Raw genomic sequence first — 22,954 nt, 5'->3', positions numbered from 1 at the left:
AATATTTTCAATGTAAAAATGCATTACAATTTTCACAGTATGCCTGATCTTGTGGTATAGACAGGTACAGCCCTGATTAATACTCAGAAAACTTGACTTTGATTAGTACATTGATTAGTGCATTGAGCAATGAAAAAGGCAGGAAGAGGAGGGTAGGAGGGGACAATAGATGTCACTTCCTCTATACTGGGAGAAGGACTCACTGTCTGATGACTGCTTCAACGCATGCAAGTGGAGGCTGTAACTGAAAAGGTGGACATGACTTATCAAGACAGCAATGACAGAATTCATTAGCATGTCAGAGTAGGGACCCATATTCAGGAAAAGGGCATAGTATAGGCCCTCATGGTGATGTGGGACTTTACATCAGCAGCCAAGTGGTAAGGTTAGTGCCTTAAACATTAAAAAAAAAAAAAACATAGCCACTCAATATTAAAGGTAAACAGCTCCTGTAGTAACAAATATAACATATTTTACACAGTGAGCTTAACCTATGAAACTCATACCCCCCTGTATGGGGACAAGCAGCCTCCATACCCCCTTACTTATATATATCCTAAATTCACTGTCATACATCCATGACCAAAGTGTACCAGCTACATTTATGCTATAGCTTACAGTATGTGACATCAGCTGTAGCATAAATCAATACAGTTAAAGCAGTTCTTGATAAAATGATCAGCACCCATATATGGTTGGGTTCTTGGTTTGATATGCTGACCTTTATAACCCTGGTAGAAACTGGGGCTCAGAACAGAGAGCATTTCAGGTGCGGTAGGAGTGGTCAGTATTGCTACTTATGGAATGTCGATGCAACCCTACTAGACCACTCCTCATTGAATGCAGTGGCCCATGAAAGGTGTTAACAGCACAGGAGTGGGGGGCTGGGCCTCTTTACTAATAGATGACACTTACCTCTGTGCAGTTTTAGTTGTTATTTAGTCCTTCTGACTCCTGTGTCATTCGCTTCAGCAATGAGAGGTCTGGTGACCTTTACAGGGGAGAATACAACCAGGTCCAAAGATGGCACAGAGACTAAGAATGGGTTTAATGTTTGAGCACAGAGGGTATGCTGTTTCACCACGGAGAAATGTTAATACAACTCACTGAGTCTGAAACAAACAAAAATAGTACAACTTGCATTCTTCTCTCACTACTTATTAAAAGTTCAGCCCATCTCTCTGTATCTGGACTGCAAACCCCCCCCCCCCCCGAAAATAAATAAATAAATAAAACTTGCATTTTTTCGTACTTTATTGTATCAACTATTTTCTCTTCCATTGTATCAAACAGCATTTTTAAACAATACTGTTTATTTGTACATTATTTGAATATAGTTATTTTTTCATGTATATATCTTAGCACAATTTTACTAAAATATCATTTTTTAACTTAATCTGTCGCCAGTGACATACAGAAATGTATATTTTTAGGCTTCTCTACTAATGCACTGACACTAAAAAGTCAGATGTCAATGTTTCCACTTTTCAACGAAGATTTTTACATTTGGAGAAGACTTATATTCTTCTCTAGTTATGTTATATTTTCCTTCTTCAAACACATTTTGAATTAAAGAATTAAAATAGATTTCTTACTTTCTCCATATATGTTTTTTTAGTTCAGGAAGCATTTCTTCAGTTGTAACATCTTGTAGTATCTGAACAGCCAGTAAATAAGGCAAACACTGTAGATATGGTTTAGACTTACTGAGGTAAGTATTCAAACTGAATTCCTAGCACTTGTATCACACGGTAGGCAAATCAGTGAAGATCATTTCATTTATTATAGCTATAAAATCCATATCTAGTGCTGATAGCACAAGTCTATAAACTGAATCATGTTTTCCCTTCTTGTTACAAAGACAGTCTCACACACATATACACACACACACACACACACACACACACACACACACACACACACACACACACACATATACACACACACACTCACACACATGCATTTTTTAAAGTAAAAATCTCATGTTTAATATTTATGAACATTAAGAAAAACACAAAAATTGAATGAATTACATACTTTTGAGTTTAAGATGCTATGCCTTGTACGTCACTGCAGCTCTGGGGAATCCAATATTAATGTTGCTTACTGTTTACAGATATATGAATAACACATAAAAAGCACATGAAGATTTCTGTTGTTAGCCAGTGCAGATGTGTGTGTAACTTTCTAATGTTGCTACATGCATTCCACTAGAGCAGCACTGCATCACATCTCCTTTTTCTTAACATATCTTTTCTTATTTGCTCAGTCTGCAGCCTTGTCCCTCACTGGAATCTGTTGTCATGTTACCCCATAGGCCAGTCCTCATCAGTACAGTGGCAAGTTATCTTATCTGGGTGAAATATTGTCTGCCATTACACTGTGACTTCAGCTTAATCATAACTGAGTTAAACAACAACCTGGGAGCTCCTACAATGCATGAACCACTGCATCCCAAGACAAGAAGAGCCTTAAGGAAAGTAACCTATGTGACGAAGTGATGCATATTAATAGCACATTTTGCTAACAGAAGGCCCACCTATCCTCCTACAAAAGACAAGAAAAGCAATGTGTTACAGCACTTCTAAGTAATGAAGAGGTTGACTAGACCAAATCAGCATGAACGCTTGCTACAGCTATTGAAAAATAACTCCTCTGATAAGAATAGATAAATCTTTCTATTTAATGAATCAAGTCTTTAAATCCTCTAGTATCCAAGTGTTTGCTACTTATCTGTCATTTATCCCTACATCTAAAACATACTGGGAGAAGCTGCCAATCTTTGATGTACACCTCACTTTGGTTCCATGGCTTTCCTCTGTTTTTACACTTGGACAAAATACTTCCATTTAATGCAAAGAGAGATAAAATGAACAAGTATGCCACATCCTGTCATACCACAATTTGACTGAGCAAAAGAAATGGCGCAACTGACCAGATCTGTTTCTAATCAAAGTTAATTGCATGCATGACCCTTACATGCTTGTCACATTTGTATTACAAGTGAAGACTCCAGTCTGTTCTCAATGAAAACACAAACATATGGTGTTCATCATTCAGGCAGAAACTAGAGTGAAATGGCATTCTTGGTCCTAACAAGCAGCACACTTACTTCTCTGCCCACATGCTGCACTAGTCAGGATCTGCAGGCAAAGAACAGTGATACGTGGTTAAAGGAGCAGTGTATTGTAGATAATGTTTCAACTTCTATCCCATGTATGTAAATCAGGTGGGTAACATGATGTAGAAATCTTTGTCAAACTCCAGACATTCCAGTGATGATTCCTTTAATGATGAGAAAGCACATATTTGCTTAGGTTCATAGATTCATAGATTACTACTAGGCTAACTGCCTTTGTGGGCCATTTTTAAGCCTAACCAATTATCCCATGTGAGAATCAAACACTCCACCTTGTGTTTATAAGGTAAAAACCTCAACCATTATGGCAACCCACACTGCTGACTAGGATCATGGCTGTGCTCCTTTTGCATAGCAGGAGGCACTGATTTAAATGGAGTGCCAGGCCATGTGAGAAGACTTGCTCTCTTTGCTGACTAGGATGCATGGCACATTCACTGTCCTGACTAGTAGGTGTGGGTGTCCTCTTTTTGCTGATGAGGAGATAGGAGCATGTTTCTTTTTTTGAACAGGATTCATGGATATGCTCTCTTTATTAATTAGGTTACATGAGTGTAGTTCCTTGTAACTTGGAGATATGGCATTTGTCACTCAGCTGTCTGGAAGATAACACATGCCTCATCTGTCTCTTGCCTGGCCCTTGGCAAATTCCTGTATTTTATAAGTATGCATCTGGAATCTAATACTATGATTTTAATCTCTAAAAAGACCAGTAAAGTAATCAGTAGCAGAAAGTGCAAAAATACCAGATGCCAATCAGAAATAAAACATGAAAACTGAATAGAGCAATTCTGCAATAAATACTTGTTCTACTATATTTCAGCAAGATTACATTTTGTGATGCTTCAGCTAGACAAAACACACTGGTCATAGTTTCATTTTGATTAAACCCAAAAGAAAAAGTATTTTTACAGGGGGAGCAGGCTGTCCTACATGGTCTACACCTATTTATTTATACTGTATATACTAACTGAATGATTATATGACAATTGAGACAGGAGTAAAGCCCATAGGAATTGATTCACTGTCAGCATGCATACATAATCCCTCTGGCAATGACTCCATATGAGGTGACAGATATCAGCAAGTTTCGCATAGGTTCAAAGGTTCATAGGTAGGTACTAGGCTATTTGACCTAGGTCCTATATAAGCCTAGCCAAACAGTGCCCTGGCTTTTGCCACCCAAGAAAATTATTTTCCTATACCCCTGTCAAGCAGAGCCACAGAAGTGATCCCTGGGGTGAATTTCCTATCTCCCATCCAGTCATCAAGATTTTTCTTGAAGAGTGCTAATGAGGAGCTTTGTTTGATAAAGATAGGTAGTTTATTCCAGAGTATGGGAAGTCTCTGGGACAGAAATTTATCCCTCCAGCATATTCTGTTTATTGTGGTGACAAGGTTTAGGTCCCTATAGTGTGTTGCATGGAAGGATTGGGATTTCTTTAAGTGGAGCATGTCTAACAGCTCTGGGTTTGACATAGCTTTGTATGTTGGGCAGAGATCGCCTCTGAGTAGGCGATATGCGATAGAGTAAAGCTGGAGTTTTTTGAGATGGTCTGCGTAGGGTATCTGTTTGAGGCTAGTAATCCTTTTGTGAGGTATTTCTGTGGCCTTTCCAGTTGTTGTAGATGTCTTGTGAGGTACGTACCAAAAGGGGCATCCTACTCTATAATGGGTCTAATGAGTGATGAGTAGAGGGGAACAATGACCTCTTTTTTCCTGGGTGAGAAACCTTTTGTGATGAGGTGTGCCACATAGAAAGATTTCCTGACTACTGTGGTGATGTGATTATCAAAGGAGAGACTACTGTCCACCTGTGTCCCAAGGTCTCTTATCACACTTTTGGTGTTAAGTAGACTACTGCCTATGTGGTAGTGCATGGGTACAGAGTTTTTATCAAAAGGGATGACAATGCACTTTTTGGCATTGAGCTTGAGGACATGGCTTTGACACCAGGCATCTGTCTCAGTGAGGCCCTTTTGTAGGATGTCCACACAGTTAGGAGTTTCAATTATGGCTTGTAGTTTGCAGTCATCTGCGAACTTTGTTAGCCAAAGATCTTCTGTGTTAGCCTATACTTCAGAGAAGTAGATACCAAACAGGAGAGGACCCAGGACTGAACCCTGTGGTACTCCACTTGTCAATGGTCTGAAGTTGGATTTAGAATCTGCTACTTTTACAGTGTGGGTTCTGTCAGTGAGCCAGTTGGCAACCCATCTTGTGACATAAGGATTTATACCTAGTTTAGTGAGTTTATCTATAATTCCAGAGTTGGGGATGGTATGAAACACCTTGGTGAGATCTAGATAGACTGTGTTAACCACCTTACCCTCATCTACGGCTTTGGTGACCGCTTCAAAGAAGTCTATCAGGTTTAGGAGACATGATCTGCCTTTTACAATCCCGAACTGGGTAGGGTCCAGAGTTTGGAGATTACCGGTGTCATTGTTTATAAGTTCCCTGATGATACGTTCCATAGTCTTGCAGAACAGGCTCGTCAGGCTAATGGGGCAGTAGTTCCAGGCGTCCATAGTGGCTCCCAAGTTAACTTAATGAGTTAATATCTTAGTCACTGTATAGTCAACTAATAATAAGGAAGCTGAGAGCACACTCTCAGTTACACAAGCTGGCACACTCTGAAAAGCTACCCTTTGCCCAAGCATGCCACATGTAGGTAATGATTAGATGACCCAGCCCTACATTATTATGCCGCCTAAACTGAAGCCTGAAGAGAAGGTCACAGAGCGGCCCCTTTCCCCCACATATAATATCTCTAGAGACTAGATTCATATTTTTGAATCACAGACTGCACGTTATGAGTAAAGAATTTCAGTAAATGATGAACACTACAGCAGGGGGCTTATCCCCTCAGGCAGCAAGTTATATTACAGAGCCAGGAGCAGAAAGCTACTGCTGAAAATACATTAGTTACCTTTCCGATATAATTACTGTCTCCACATCCAGCTGTGTAAAGCTTTACTATTAGTAATGGATCCAGAAGTGCTAAAAAAGAAACGTTTCCCTAAGCATGTCTCAGTATGGCAGTAATAGCATGTTTAAGATGAATCCCCTGCTTCAGCTTGATTAGTACTCAATATAGACACTTTACATTTTACAAAGAGAACTCTTCAACATCCCAATTATATCTCACCTGTTACATTATTTTGTTTAAATGCAGTATCTTTGGCCCGTCATGTCAAGCATTTTATAATAAAATAGCATAGAAAGGACAGCAGGCAGGTGTAAGAAATTCAGCAAGAAAACAAATGAAATAAACTACTAAAATAAACCAAGCAAATGGCAAGAGCCCTAGGTACTAAAACATTTAATAAAGTAAGTGCTTTATTATGTGCATGTATGTATGTATTTATAGTATGTTTTTATATATACGTATATCTGGATTTAGTTATTTAATATTTTTGTTGTGTTAGTCTTTTGACTTTCATTCAGCTATCATGTGATTGCTTTGTGTGGTATATATTTCTTCTGTTTTACTTTTTCAATTTAGTTTGATGAAGTAGGGGCATTTGAACATACAAAAGCATTACTTTATTAAATTTTTTAGTACCTAGTGCTTTTTCCATTTGTTTGGTTTATTTTAGGAGTAAGAAATTCATCATCTTGATTTGCTCTCCTGTAAGTTTCCAGATATTAATAGGACAGAAGAGCATATAAAAGTTTGAAGAGATTCCCCTAATATAACTTAAAGAATCAGATTCCTCTATGTATTTGTTCAGTTCAATTTTTATCCATGTGAACTGGTGTTTCTGCTGACACTAACGTGCAGTCAACTGTTGAGGAGGGACAGCCTTTATAGGAGCTCTGTGTGACTGGTCTGTGCAGTTCAATGAATATATTTACTTTAGCAATAACAATGTTCTTATAACTCAATATATGAATACCTGTATGCCTCTGTCTTGTATCACCTTGAATATGCTCTGTTTCAAATTGTACTTTTTTTCCTTGAAATTGAAAATGCTTCTGCTTTACTACATGCTTCTCCGAGTATCTTCACTGGTACTTCAGAAACAACGTGCATCATGTTAGTAATCAGACTCATTAATTCTTTCTTTCATTTTTTCCTTTTATTCTACTCTTTATTCAATTCAAGGTGATCAGGACCCAGACATCTTTTGTGTGTTCAGTGGCTATAAGACTGAGAAACTAATCTTAGTTAGGATGTCATTCTGTCAGGTATGCACACACATACACATTCGCTCTCACATGCTACACTTAGCTGTAAGCAATTTGGATGAGCACTAACTCGCTAACCATGTCTTTGGTCGTGGAAAGACACCACAACTGACAAATCATCAGACACAAGGAGAAGATGTAAACTCTTCATGGAATGCACAGAAGGCACCCTATCTGAGAACTCAAATGGAAAATGAAGCAGTGTGAGGCCAAGATCAGCTCAAATTTTCATTGCATCTTCATTTTTGGTCAGTAGCTTCTTGACTACTCTAGACTCATTTCACTGCAGGACATTTTTTTTTTTTATTATTATTTATTTTTTTTATGGCCATCATTTCAAAATTCATAAATTCATAGAGCTATATGTTTTACAATTAGAACACAGTCACTGGTAATTAATGCAAAGTTGCAACTCTGAAGCCACTAAAGTTATGGATTTAATATAGACAGCAGGAAGCACCTTTAGTGTTAAAATGAAGCTGTATTGCTATGCATCACGAGGGCCCAGTCCTACATTGTTTCCCCAAGTTTCACTTTTAAAGCTGCTCATTTGTGTCTAATTTTGCATTATAGACCATCTGAGACAAGACAAATAAAATGTAGACGAATGTCAACTGCAGAAGAGCACCCCCCACACACACACCAAAACAAATGTAACAAGGTTTTATGCTTTAAAAAATTTAGGTTCTCTTTCAGTAACCATGTTATCAAAGGAGCAGCACTGGTTTACATTTCTCTCTTTAATGCATTTTGCAGCTATTTTTTAATACAACAGCAAGAAAACATATTTCTCGTGAGACCAAATATAATGTCCTTTGGACATGAGCCACATTAAAAGACTAAGGTGCACTAATGCAGAATTTAATTAAATTGTCTCAGTCATTTGCTAATAGTGAGTCCCTTGATGACTTTGGTACCTTGTTTTGCTGTGATGCTCACTTATTGTAAAATATCAAATCATTGAATGACTTCCTTATTATCATTTTGTGCATTATTGGCATTTATTGGTCTGTAACGATTAGACATCAGGCCTTCTGTTTCCTAGAAATGTGTTGTAAGTACCAAAGTACATTGTTGTGTATCTAAGTTGCATGAGATAAAAAAAAAAGAAAGAAAAGAAAAAAATAAAAAAAAATCACATGAATCTGTGAAGTTGGGTAGTCCATCAGCCAGACCTTATGCAGAGAGAAAGCCCCTGGGTGGTTTGCTAATTTCAGAAGCATCCTACAGGAGACATGGTGTCTGATTGTGTAATCAGGCTGACAAAATAGATTAACAGGCATGCTTTAGAAACAAAAAGTTGCAGCTTTTTAGAAATGATTTCTTATCCTGCTTATTAGAAACTTGCCAGCTACCATCAAGATGACTAGGGATGAGTAGTCACTATCTTTTTTTTTTTAATGAAGATGGTTGAGTAGCAAAAGAATATTAAAGATTTATTAAAAGTGAACAGATGGCCCCTCACATTTTTCCTTAAATGCTATCTGAGTCATCCCTAACATCTGAAGAAATCCCTGGACACCTGTAAGAGCTGTTCCACTTGGTCATTAAATTAAAGTGAGAAAAGAAAAGAAATGCCTTCCATTTGCCACAAGTTTTATTCATACCTCTTAAATTCTTTGCTAAAGAATTCTTGACAATATCAAAAATGATGGGAGGGGGCAAAGACCCCAAAACAGGGCCATATTTTAAATATTATAGAGCAACAGGTTTTGCATTAAAATGCATTTTATGAGCAATGAGAAGCATGACACTCCGAATGTCTGGTATTATTGACTGAACGTAATTCTCGGAGAAAAAAACCCCGGGTGACGTTTGCTGTTTTATGAGGAACAAAGCAAAAATATGAGGCAGCATCGCAGACATTTGAGAGGCACAGTATTGTTGCACGTGCACTGAGACTTTTCTTGCTATTATTTACTCCTAAATACTCCTGCCATTTAATATGTTCAACTCTGTTCATTTCGTCTACTATAATAATCTTTGAAAAATTCTTGCGATTTCTACTTGGTGTGTTTTACTATCTATGCTTGCTTTGTTTACGATGACTTTCTGTACAATCGCATATTTCTGTTATACTTCCCATTCGTAATACTTTTTATGTCACTTCATATATGCGGCTTGGTTTCTTCCTCTGCCCTCCTGGCATAGTGAATGATGACCTCTCTTAGCTAACTCTCACTGTGTTGATGGGGAATGAATTAGGCAACTGCTTAAGCGACAGGGAGGGGTAGATAACTGTTAGGCAGTGGGGACAAAAAGGGGGGAAAATGACCTTACTTGAAATTTCATATAAGTGGTTAGAATGTAAAAGTGTATTAACTGTGCCTGTCTCCCCAACTGCCTAGAGGTGTGTCCCTTGTATGATATGCCTTTTGCAATTCAGTGGTGATACTTGAGAAAGATATACACAGAAAGCTTATCATGATGTTGTGCCACGAGAACACAGAGGACTTATGCGTCCTATAAACTTATTAAGTTATTCCCATCCTGCATGCCTCGCCTGCACAAGTTATATGAGCACTCTGCAGAGTTATTGCTAAGTGTGTCTTTAAATAGTAAGTTGGAAGTGGCTTGAGCCAACAATCATTTTAACTTTTGTGTGTGTGTGTATGTGTGTGTGTGTGTGTGTGTGTGTGTGTGTGTGTGTGTGTGTGTGTATATATACGTCATGCACAGGTGTCTTCATTTACAACTGGATCATCACAAAGTCTGTGGAATTTTTCACAACAGATTATTGCTGGTATAGGTGACATGTAACTCTAAAACTTTTTTGTAGCACTTACATAGAATACCCTCTGTGCAACTATGCAATAATAAAGCTGTAACATGGCTTTGTGAAAATGCAGACATATAGATAAAGGATATGAAAACTGACAAATGTAGTGTCAGTTGCTTAAAAGGTAGCACACTCACCTTTGGTACGGAAGGCTGTGGGTTTTATTCCCACATCAGATAGAGAGATTGCTGACACTGCAGAGTATAAATGGGATGCTGCCCTTCTGAGTGTGGCATCCTTTGGATAAGATGTTAAATTGAGGCCCTATCTGCTTGTGCAGCTCAGGAGGATGTAAAAGATCCCACAATATCTAATGAAAAAAATAGAGGTTCCATATTTACATTTTTGCACACTTCTATACATATTTACAAATTTACAAGATTTACTCAAACATTTACTTAAGTTCATCCTCATACAGTGTATTTTCATCTTCATACAGTTTTCTTTGCACTAAACCCCCACTCCTTTTTCCATAACAACTACCTGATTTTTCTTAATATCATTGATAATATCCATTTTCCGTTAAACATAATTTCATTTAATCTTGCGTTCCAAATTACCCATATTACATAAAATAATTTTTTGTCCATTCTTATTTTATATTCTTTGTTTCTATTCTTGTAATATCTATTTTAATTATATCCGTATTTATGTTACTACTATTTTTTTAATTATCCAAGAAATTTTTCTGCACATAATATTTCTCATTATTTCTGTACTCTTTACATTTTAGAAAAACATATGTAGTTTCTTGTTTACTAAAATACAAACATATACTCTCACTTTGCTTTTTATAAGGCATATTTGCTTTTACTGGCAACTTGTTTATTCCCAGTCTCCATAGAAACTCCTGACCTTCTACTTTATTACTACACCACCTATTTTTTATTTCATAGCTTTAACCTTTTATTCTGGTAAATGTTCCCATGGGTTAACAAAATAATATTGTACCATTATATCCCTATACCATATTTTCTGATTTTCTTCTGTCTCATCAATCTTTTCCTTCCACATTTTTTATTTTTTCTGGATAATTTTCTATTTCTTCATTAATACATTCCTTTTCTCTTTTATTTCTTTTTATAGTCTCCCACAGTGCCCATACTGATATTTAAAGGAAAACTCCACCTTAGAACTAAACAAAACCCATTTTTTTCATTGTTATCTTTAGTTTCTGAGCTATTTTAAATCGTTACAATCCGCGGTGGTGGTGCTGTGGTAGCATTGTCACCTCACAGCAAGACGTTGTCCCGTTCGATTCTCAGCTAGAACGTCTTCTGTGGAGAGATGCGTGAATGGGCATACCTTCGTTGAAGGTTGTGCATTAGGGCCGGCAACTCAGCATGTAAAAATCAACTGCCAATCATTAGCGGACCGGAGTTCTGCTGTGGCGACCCCTAACCGGGAAAAGCCGAAAGACACAACAACAACAAGTGATTCTTTTGCAATTTTAATGTCTTTCTCTGAAAATGGTGGATAATAGGGTCTGCCTTGGTAACATGTTATTGTTTTTTGCTTTCATTCCTTCTTCCCAGAATACATTTCAAGTCCTCTTTATATGAGTCATGCTGGACATAAGGAGGTGGTGGCGTTTTCTCATGCCATTAAGAAAGAATGGCAGGACTGTGAAACACTGTCATCGAAACACATCTTCTGTAACAGAGCTACTTCTATGTTTCCCTGCCTGAGCCTCATTTATGTGTCTGTCAGAGCTTGTTCTATGCTATAACAAACTGTTAGCTACTTTCAGCAAAAGCAAGTAGGTAAATAGCAGGCTTTTGTAAAAGGATTATTTTGTAGATCTAAAAGAATTGACAGACCCTCCCCTACTCTCTCATGCTGAGAGGTGAAAACTTCCACTGCAGTAATGACCCTTGCTGCATCAAGTAAGTGGTAGGACTACAAACCAAGCCTGTCTACTCCCCAATGCCTTCAGTGTTTTTCTCTGTCATGAATGATGCAGAATTAAAATGTGCTTTACTGGTTCCTTAATTATTTTTGTCACATTCAGCCCCCTTGTTTTCTATTACATATTTATTTATTCTTTGGTAGCCAGGAAAGTGAACTGGTCCCAGTACCCTTTTCAACCACAACATTCGCAAAGATGATAACAAATAATAAATTCACTTAGCAATACAAAGAAAAAATACTGACATAAAGGCATTGACAAAGACTGCATGTGCAACACATAGCCAATGTGTGACAGTGAATAAGTAAAACATTCAGCAACATTTACTAGAATTTATACATTAATAATCCTTAACTCTACTGTGTTAAGTTTAATATAAATAATGAATATACAGTATATATGTGTGTGCATGTGTTTGTGTATATGTGTATATCTATGTAGTACGTTTACAAAAACATATGAATGTGTATGTGTATAAGAGAGAGCTAGAGTACATGTTTTTTTTTAATTTCTCCAAGCCCTTTGGATTTCTAATATTATGATGTAAATGGACCCCATTCCTAAGTCAAAGTACGATTAAAGTTCATGAAATTAGTATTGTTTCAGTCCTTGATGTTAGCCAAAAGTGCTCTTCACAGCACCCTCAATGTGCCCAGTAATGACTCCTCTTGTAATTTGTATGGGGTTACATGTACTGGTAACATATCTAAACATGATTGTAGATTCTTTTTTATAAGACCCATTGCTCCTACTACTATTGGAACTGTATGGGTATGTTTCTTCTACATTGCTCTCGTTTCTACCTGCACATCCTGATATTCTATGACTTTGTGTCTCTCCGTATGCAATACATTGTAGTCACTGAGAGTGGTGATTTCAATGATCAATGCTACTTTTGTCTTTTTTATGGGCCACTATATCCAGTTTCCTAGCATCTATATTTTGAACTGTTGGTAATTGGTGATCATATGTGATGTAAACTTCATCATTTTCTATAATGCTTTGTCGCTCATGTTTCCAGTGTTTTTCAGCCACTTCAGTATCATAATGTTTGCACAATCCCTTTTCCAACATTCTAGCTACATTACTATGCCTTCACTATACAGTCCTACCATTAGTATGTCACTGCTAGCAACAAGGTGTACGACTGTTTCCAATTTTGTTTTAGAAAACCTACATTTGTCTGTTTCTCCCACATGTTCAATGGACTTTGTAAACCAGCTTGTATGTAGTCCACTATCTTGGCCAATATTAACCTTTCATCTCTTGTTTTGAATTTGCCTCTCCTTGACCATTCCTGTGTTCATTCCTGATCATCATGAGGTTCTTCTGGAAGTTTTCTATACTTGTAACTATATTTATGCATTTTCTACATTTCTTGCCTTCTCATCTGGTCCTTCACCTTATATTCTTTCGTTTTTTGGCACATTCTGTTGCTGCTTGATTTTTATCTACTTCTGGTCTGATTGCTATTCTTGCTTGATGTCGATATGCTTCTGCTATATTAAGCAGATAAGTCATCTTAGATTTATTCTCCTCATGTTTCAAAACATTTAGTGTTTTGGGTCTTCTGAGGTCAGCAGATATGTGTGGAGTCCCATGATTGCAGATCTATACATTTAATCAATTTCAAGGAGGCCTATCCCTCCTTCAGAATGCAGAATATATAATATTGATATGTACTGATTTTTTTTAATCATTTGGTGAGCATGAAGTATCCTTCTTGTTAAGTTAGGACAGGAAGAGCAAATTGGTTTATAGCTTGAATTTTGTCCTAGATGTCAATGCTGTTTTCAGTATTTATTTAAGTCTTCTAAAGTATTCCTTACTAAGTTTTATTCACATTTGTTCATGCTTTATTACTGATCCTTCATCAATTCCCATATATTTATGCACTCCATCTTGCTCAATTTCTTTTTTCTCACATTCTAGTCCCAAACAAGAAGTTATGTACTCACCATAATGTTCGATGTATGTAGGCCATCTTGCCTCACATTCTTAGCCATGGGTTCAGAGCCGAATGTCGGCTCTGACTCGGCCAAACTTTTCTAGCTCAAAGTCTTTCTATTGGCTGGGCTAAGATGGTATCCCATACTGCACTGCTCTATATCCCCAGATCTAGTTTGCTGTGAACACCAGCACTCATTCTCCATGCATAACAGCACCCAAGGAAAGGAAGAACAAAGCGAGAGTGAAGGGAGCTCTGAAAACCAGTCCTAACCTCCAAATCCTCCAGGAAGGGGGAAGGAGGGGGGGTAAGTAAGAATGTGAGGTGAGATCGACTACATACATCGAACATTATGGTGAGTACATAACGTCTTGATGTTATGTAGTCCAATCTCGCCTACATTCTTACCCGTGGAACAGAGTCCCCAGCACCTAAATCCTGGGAGGCTCAGTGGAAAATACCCCTGAGCACTGTGGAACCAAATGAAGACCTGGCCCTAGATACCACGTCCAACTTGTAATGAGTAACAAAGGTGTGAGGAGATGCCCAGGTAGCCGCAGCACAAATATCATCCATAGGCAATCTGGCCTGATAGGCTGTAGATGTAGATACAGACCGAGTAGAGTGAGCCTTCACTGGGAACAGTAGATCTTTACCCCCTGAGGAATAAATGAAAGAGATGCAACTGGATATCCATCTGGACAGCATGACTTTGGAAACAGGAGACTCAATTCTGTTTTCCAAAAAGGAAACAAACAACTGATCAGATTTTCTGAGGTCTTTGGTTCTGTGCAGATAAAAATGTAATTGTCTATGTACATCCAATTGATGAGAAATTTAAATTCTGCCTTGTTTGAGAACTGGGGAAAAAACACTGGCAACTCAATAGATTGATTAAGATTACAGATAGACGCCACTTTGGGAATAAAGGAAGGATTTGGCCTGAGAGAAACCCTGTCCTTATGAAAAATCAAGTATGGGGGTTTTATTGATAGAGCTTGAATCTCTAAAATGCGTCTGGCTGATGTGATTGCTACCAAAAAGACAGTCTTCCAGGTCAAGAATTTTAAATCACAAGTAGCTGCAGGTTCAAAGGGTGGTGAAGTAAGAGCCTGTAGAACAAAGTTTAAATCCCAAGGCATGATAGGTTCCGATACAGGAGGACAGAGTAACAGAGTGCCCTTCGGGAAAGCCTTACAGAGTCTATGAGCCATCAGACTAGGCTCATTAATGACATGAAAGTTAGAAATCACCACCAATTGGACTTTTATGGTGGCGGACGCTGAGCCTTGGCGAAAAAGCATAGACAAGAACTCCAAAACAGATGAAATTGGAGCTGTGTAAGGGTCAATCCCTTGGGTATGAGTCCAGATTGAAAATCTCTTCCATTTGCTGGAATAAATCTTCCAAGTAGAGGACTTATGAGAGGAAGATAAAATATGAACTACCTCCGGAGAAAAATGATGAAGCCTAACTAATGATGGAAGTGGAGTAGCCAGGCTGTCAACTGGAGGGTCCACAGAGAGGAATGGAGCTGCCCGGACATGTGTGTCAGTAAGTCTGGTTGTGGGTCCAGAATCCAAGGCGCGTCCATGATGTAGGAATGGAGAAAGGGGAACCAAACCTGACAAAGCCAGTGTGGGGCAATCAGAATCATTCTGCTTCCCAAGGATTGTGCTTTCTGAATTACCTTTGACAGCAAGGGGACCGGAGGAAAAGCATATAGTAGACCGGAGGGCCAATCATGGACTAGAGCATCCCTGGGAGACTTCCCCTGGGGGATCAACGTGAAGTAGCTGCTGCATTTGGCATTGAGGGGGCTGGCAAAAAGGTTCCAGCAAGGCTGACCCCATCTGCGGAAGATCCGTTCCGCAACTTGACGGTTCAGGGACCACTCGTAAGGCATCAGAATAGCTCTGCTTAGCCTGTCTTTGATCACGTTGGACTTCCCCGGAATGTGCGTTGCTACCAGAAAACGTTCGGAAGACACTGCCCACTGCCATACTCGCATGGCCTCTCTGCACAGGGGATATGACTTGGTTCATCCCTGCTTGATCAGATACCACACCACTGACATATTGTCCGAGTGGATTGCAATAGTCCTGAGAGGGAGAAAGCTCTGAAGTGCCTGCAACACAAGTAGCACAGCTCTCATCTCCAAGACGTTGATATGCAAATGTATCTCATGCTCTTGCCACGTGCCCTGGACTGTCCTGTCCAGATAATACCCCCCCACCCCATCTGGGAGGCATCCGTGGTCACTGTGGCAATTGGGGGCAGTGGAACAAAGGGTTTTCCCATGTCCAGATTGTTGGTGTAAAGCCACCAACTGAGATCCTGGTTGCACCTGTCTGTGAGTAGAATAGGGTGAGAAAGTGGAAGCCGTTGGAGAGACCACTGGGCAAAGAGAAGCCATTGAAGGAGTCTCATATGTAACCTTGCTAGAGGGACAAACATAATTGTCACAGCCATAGTCCCCAGGAGTTGGAGAACCCATCTTGCCTTCACTTTTCTCAGAGGAAGCAGGGCGTGAACTTGTTGCTGTAGGACTCTGATTCTTTCCTGTGGTAGAAACGCCCACATGAGGACGGTGTCTAGTTCTGCACCTATAAAAGTGACATGCTGTGAGGGCAACAAGAGAGATTTTTCCCAGTTCAGTGTTATGCCCAACTGTTGACAGAGAGTTATGGTGCCGTCCCTGGTCTGAATTAGTAGATGCCTGGTGGTGGCAGTGAGGAGCCAGACATCCAGGTAAGGAAACACCAGGAATCCTTGACGTCTCAAGTGAGCCATCACCACTGCCATACATTTGGTGGACACCCTGGGGGCTGTGGTGAGACCAAAGGGCAGGGCTCGAAACTGAAAATGACTGGCTCCCAGCCAGAAGCGTAGGTGACTCCTGGATGCCCTGTCCATTTTGATATGGTAGTAAGCATCCTTGAGGTCGATGGAGCACATCCATGCTTCTTTTCCCAGCAATGGGAGAATCGACTGCAATGTGACCATTCGGAACTTGGACTTTTGTACATGGTTGTTCAATTGGCTGAAATCCAATATGGGTCTCAGGTCCCCTGTTCTTTTCGGCACCAAAAAGAATCTTGAGTAAGTCCTTAATCCGATCTGGTCTGAGGGGACATGTTGGATGGCTCCTTTTTTTAGCAGCTTTGAAACCTCTGAAGCTGCGTAATCCCTTTGACTGGGTGGAACATCTGGGATTTTCCTGACTTGGGGGGAGTCTGATGAAAAGGGAATGACATAACCTCCAGAAATTATTCGTAAAACCCATTGGTCCTGGGTGATGTCTTGCCAGGTCTCCGGCTATAATGATATTCGACCCCCGACTGGCTCTGGAAATGCACAGTCGGGCCTCCCATCAGGAGCAATAGTAGGGAGAACCATGAAAGGAATCGCGGTCTCCCGAGTTGCGGGGACTCCTCTGCCTCTAGGCCGGTGTCTTCCTGAATAACTCCCCCTCCTCTGCCTCTGGAGGGGGGCTCACCTTGTGCACCGGGAAAAAACCTCTGTGATTTCTTGAACCACATTTTTCCACCCCTCTGGGCCTTGGGATAAGGCCTAGAGGGAAGGGAAAAATGGACCCCCTACAGCAGACAGAGTTTTTCCCTCCTGCTCGCACCTGGTGAGGGTGTCTTTCACCTTGGTTCTGAACAAATAGGAACCATCAAAGGGGGCGCCTGTGAATGAAGACTTGAAGGCCTCCGCGAAGTGACAAAGACGCATCCAGGTCTGCCTCCTAAGGGTGACTCCTGAGCTTGCTGCCCTACTCGCTCCCTCGGCTGCATATGAAATCAGCCTCATGGAGGAGTTAACGATGGAATTGAGGGTAGACATCTGGGTGTTAACCATCTGGGCCACCGCCTCAGAAACGTTACCTGTGAGAGCATCTCCAAGCTCCTTGAGGAGATCTCTCTGGAGCCGTGTAAAGTGAGATAAGTAGTTCAGCGACCGTAAGGTAAAGGTTGCTGAAGAGAGGGTACACTTCCCGTACCGGTCCATGGTCCTAGACTCCTTGTTAGGAGGATGGATGGTGGAAGAAGTCTCAGCTAATTCCTTCTGAGTGGCTGCTGCCACCACCATGGCATCCACAGGGACACCTTTGGACAGAAATTCCTTATCCTGGGGAGCAGACAGAAATTTATTGGGTCTCCTGGGGACTGGTTTCACAGAGTCAGGGTTCTCCCACACCCTCCGACAAATCAAATCCAGGAGCTCGTCGAAGGGTGGGGACACCCAGGAGGTGGAGGGCTGAGCACTAAAGGCCTTCAGGAAGACCGACTCCTCCTCGGAGGGGGCTTTGGATGGCCAGTCACCTCTTTGTTTTAATATCTCTAGGATGTCAGAGAAAGAAACATCCTCAGAGGATGACTTGGGGGGACCCCTCCGATTCCTCGAGGTCAGTATCTGAGGTGGGAGACTCATCCTGGGAGTCTATGTGCTTCCTCATGCACATTTTCTTTCTAGGGGGCTCCTCAGGCAAGCACTCTGAGGGGCCCTCAAAAAATTGGGGACCACTCATGGGGGTACCCTGAGGCCTCGGGGCTCCCCTGTCTAAAGATAGGTGGTGATCAGAGACCCACACCAGAGTGGTAGGTGACAGAATGACTGACCCGCATGATGTCGCTCCTGAGACCTGATGATCCCGTGGACAGCTCCTCGGAGCTGACGCTGGCACCAATAAGCCAGGAGGGGCCATCGGAACCAACCTGGAAACATCACATGGAGCTGAGCACTCCAGCTCCGAAGGCAGGGATGCGCTCGGAGGAGGAAGTATTGAAGTAGGTTGCAGGATGGGCTCCAGAGCCGACTGGGATGGAGCAGAGAACAATTTTGCCAAAATCGGTGACTGAAGGAGTCTCTGCACCACTCTATCAATGTCCACATCTGATAAAGTCCTGGAGGATTTGGAGGACAGGGAGGGAGATCGAGATCTCCTCTCAGGTGATACTTGCCTAATACTAGGTGATCGGCTCCGAATATGTTCCAATGTAATTGGAGACTATGCCAGTTCCATCATCACTGACACTTCCTGCGGCCCCGAGGACAGTGGAGCCAAGGATGTCGAAGCTGATTTAGCTACTTTCTCCGGTGGCTCCGAGGAGACTGAAGGAGCCGGACACCTCTTTTTAGATTTTGTGGTTTTAGCTTTAGAGCTGGAAGCAGATTCCAGACCCTCTTCGAAGGAGGGTTTCAGAAGTCCCTTCAGAATTAACTTATTCCTTCTTTCCTGAATCACCCTTGGACTAAATGCATGACAGAAGCTGCAAGACTCCTGCAGATGGATTGCTCCCAGACCATAAACACATACCGAATGTCCATCGGTAATGGACATTTTATAGCCACACTTTGAGCATTTCTTGAAGGCCGAGGGCTTGTGCTCCTTAGAATCTTTAGACATCTTAAGGAATTACCAATGATCACCAAGACAAAAAAAAATCACAGGTACGGAACCGAGTGGAAAAACAGCCACAGACTACACCACACTTAGCGCGGGAAAAACTACCACTAACAAACTCTAACAAACAATCCTCTGACACACACACAAAAAGGGATTAGGACTAAAACCTCTAAATTAAACAGTTTTAGACCAGAAGTTAGAACACAGGGAAGCAAGGGGACAGACTAGGTCCTCTAACTGAAATGGGCCTAGCCCGTTGGAACAGCTAGTGGGATACCACAGAAACAATCACACACAGACACAGAAAATTTTCCACAAACAACACCAAACTAGCAATAGTTATTAAAATAGCTTTTTGTTTACAATAAACTCTCTCAAGAAGAAGAAAAGAGGTACTTAGCCACAGCCAAGAGCGAGACCACATCTGAGCTACACGAGCGGCAAACGAAATCTGGGGATATAGAGCAAAGCAGTATGGGATACCATCTTAGCCCAGCCAATAGAAAGACTTTGAGCTAGAAAAGTATGGCTGAGTCAGAGCCGACATTCGGCTTCAAACCCACGGGTAAGAATGTAGGCGAGATTGGACTACATAACATCTGATGTTTTCCTGGTGTTGCAGTTTTCCTGCTTTAAAAGTTGCTTTTGCACATTTATCAAGCCCAAATGACATTCTTATATCATTTGAAAAAGTTTTGACATCTTGCAGTTGTGCTTTCAGTTCCTCATCTGATGAGCTATACAGTTTTAAATCCTTGACAAAGAGAAGATGAGAAGTCTTTACACTTTGTTGTTTTATAGCCATGGCCTAAGCTGTTAAGTAGACAGCTTAATGGGTTAAGGGCAAGACAGAATAGCAGTGGTGACAGAGAGTCACCCTGGACTATCCTGCTTTGAATTTTTATCCCTGGAATAATAATTTGTCCTTTATCATGGCTTAACTACAAAGTGGTTCACCACTGTTTCATGGTCGGTGTAATGTAGTCGATCAGTGCAGGTTGTATTTTAGATATTTTTAAGTACTCTTTTATCCATGAATGTGAGCTACTATCAAATGCTTTTTTGTAGTCAGTCCATGCCATACTTAGATTTTTCCCATTTTTACAGTTCTCCACTATGACTTTATTTAACAACAAATGATCCTTTGTTCCATATGACTTTCTTTTACTGCCCTTTTGTTATATTGCCATAACTGAGTTTTCTTCTAAATGACTATAGACTCTATTGGCATCATTTCCAGTATATAATTTATATGTTGTCAGAAGACAAGTTATTGGTCTATAATTTTTAGGGTAACTTGCAGATTCACTCTAAAATAGGAGCATTGTTTTTCCTGTTGTTAGCCAAGTCAGTGTCTTTTTTGGGTGTGCATATAAATAGTTCTTACTCATGGCTACATCTTTGTGCAAAGATGTTAATACTTTTAACCAAAAGTTAGGTATTGCATCTGGGCCTGGGGTTTTCCAATTAAAGGTTTTTCTTAACTTTGTTTCAATGTCTTTGGCTGTTACTTCATCCCATTTAGTATCCTGTACCATATGTCTGTATGTGTATATTTCATGTCCTTTAAATAAAAACAAATCATAGACACAGACATGCACTTAGACACACACACACATTCACACACACACACACACATATATATATAATATTGATATGATATGATAATTCCCCCAAACTACCCCCCATATATCTGAAGAAGATCAGTCATGAAAGCCCTGTCCAAGGCAAAAGGCACAGCCTCTATGGGACCAGGCAGCATTCCAGGCTATCTTCTACTTCTAACATGCTAAAACATGAACTAACATCACCATTAAGTACCTTTTTCAGTCACTCACAGCCTAATGCCTGGCTTTCTTCTTGCAGAATGGAGAACAGCAACAGTTGTTCCCCTCCACAAATGTGTCCTAGCAACAGCCCTGGGGAATTACAAACTCATAAGCCTGACCAGCTTCATCTGTATCATCATTTAATGTATTTTTATGGACCTCATAAATAATGATATATTCAACCTCAACACCCTGGACCCAACCCAGTTCCGCTTCGTCAAAGGCAGATCCTGCCTGTTAAATCTAGTAGTTTTCTTTGAAAATGTGACCAAGACCATTAATAAGGGTAAATCTGTGCACACAGCATACCTTGACTTGGCAAAGGCTTTTGACACAATCCCTCACTCAGACATTACTGATAAACTTAGCAAACTGAATGTAAACCCCTTTGTTGTAAGATGGGTTGCCAACTGACTCACAAACTGGACACACACTATCAAGGTTAGTGATTCCACATCAACTAGAAGACTTGTCACCAGCGGAGTGCCACAGGGTTCAGTGCTCAGCCCCCTAATGTTTGGTATATACTTCTCAGAAGTTCAGGTTAAAACTAAAGAGTAGTGGCTGACCAAGTTTGCAGATGACTGCAAACTGGGTGCAATTATTGAATCCCCAAATGATGTCAGTATACTCCAGGAGGGTCTGACACAGACCAATGACTAGTGTCTTAGTCACTGTCTTGAATTGAATACAAAGAAATGCATCATCATTCCCTTCAGCAAAAACAATGTCCCTTCACACTATCAAATCAACAACAATACCCTAAGTACCCACAAAGTGGTAAGGGATCAGGGTTTACAAGTTGACTGTGACATTGTCGTTGATCACCATGTGTCTACTGTATTAAGGAAGGCTTTCTATGCAGTACACTTGATTAGTAAAGGGATCACCTTGAGAGGAGAAAATGTTATAACCCCTCTATGCTCGTCACTAATCCTGCCCATAATTGAGTATAAGACCCCATTCAGCATGTACCGTACAAAGCACTTGCATCAATTGGAGAGACCACAGAGGTTTCTACAAAGAAGATCAAGGCACTCAGCATGTGCCTTACACAGACCCACTAAAATCTTTGTTAGTATACTCTGTATCATATAGACTTCTAATGGGAGACTTATGCCTGGCTTACAGACCAATCTCAGCCCCAAACCTAATGAACTTGCTGCATATCCATAAATCAAACAGGTTTAGAGCTACCCACTCCAGGACCCTAAATATATCCTGTGACTTTGTCTCCCAGCAACTGCTATATCTTTGAAATAGGTTACCAATTCATGTGAAGCAGAGCACCTCTATGATACTGTTCAAGAGGAACCTGGATGAGTGGATGGGCCACTGTAAATTCTTACCAGAGATAGTGCCCACAATTATGCTGGACATGGGCAGTCATTATTAAATACAATCCTGGGTGTTGACTAAAATGTAAATGGTATTACATTGGGATGAACTGACTAGGCTTGAAATGACTTCCTGGTCGATAGACTAGTAATCTCCTATGATCCTATGATCCTACATAATCTTAGTCCCTATATTTTATGATTTCAAAATATTCCATAACACATTGTGTTGAATAGAATCAACTGCTTTGCTTGCAGCACCTACCATAATTCTAACTTCTTTATTCTTGTTCACATTGCATACAACATTTCATATACTTTTGTTTAAAATTTAACCACCATTCTGACCAGTCCTTATGTGACGTCCCTCATCTGGGCCAAAAATCAAGGATCCTCAATCCTCACC

Source organism: Protopterus annectens, chromosome 6.part0 (assembly GCF_019279795.1).
Source record: "Protopterus annectens isolate FY-2018-M chromosome 6.part0, PAN1.0, whole genome shotgun sequence".
Taxonomy (NCBI): Eukaryota; Metazoa; Chordata; order Ceratodontiformes; family Protopteridae; genus Protopterus; species Protopterus annectens.
This window is presented reverse-complemented; position numbering follows the sequence as displayed.